General features: G+C 41.9%; 1 pseudogene; it reads left to right on the top strand.

The window, feature by feature from the left end:
* LOC144323936 (large ribosomal subunit protein uL24 pseudogene) lies at positions 1 to 551 on the top strand (annotated as a pseudogene).

Below are 551 nucleotides of genomic sequence, written 5' to 3' on the forward strand. Positions count from 1 at the left end.
ATCGCCGAGGCGCCAGCGGCCAATATGAAGTTCAATCCGTTTGTGACTTCTGACCGAAGCAAAAATCGTAAGCGGCATTTCAATGCGCCTTCCCACATTCGCAGGAAGATCATGTCTTCCCCGCTTTCCAAAGAGCCAAGGCAGAAGTACAACATGCGGTCCATGCCCATCCGGAAGGATGATGAAGTGCAGGTTGTGCGAGGACACTACAAAGGTCAGCAAATCAGCAAAATAGTTCAGGTTTACAGGAAGAATTATGTCATCTACATTGAACAAGTACAGCAGAGAAGGCAAATGGCACAACTGTCCACGTGGGCATTCACCCTAGCAAAGTGGTTATCACTAGATTAAAACTGGACAAAGACCGCAAAAAGATCCTTGAGCATAAAGCCAAATCTCGCCAAGTAGGAGAGGAAAAGGGCAAATATAAGGAAGAAACCATTGAGAAGATGCAGGAGTAAAGTAACTTAAGTGACTTTAAATAAAAACTTAAAATGAAAAAAAGAAAGAAATCAACGATGGATAAAATATAAAAATTTTAAAGACAAGGT

Source organism: Canis aureus, chromosome 1, assembly GCF_053574225.1.
Source record: "Canis aureus isolate CA01 chromosome 1, VMU_Caureus_v.1.0, whole genome shotgun sequence".
Classification (NCBI taxonomy): Eukaryota; Metazoa; Chordata; class Mammalia; order Carnivora; family Canidae; genus Canis; species Canis aureus.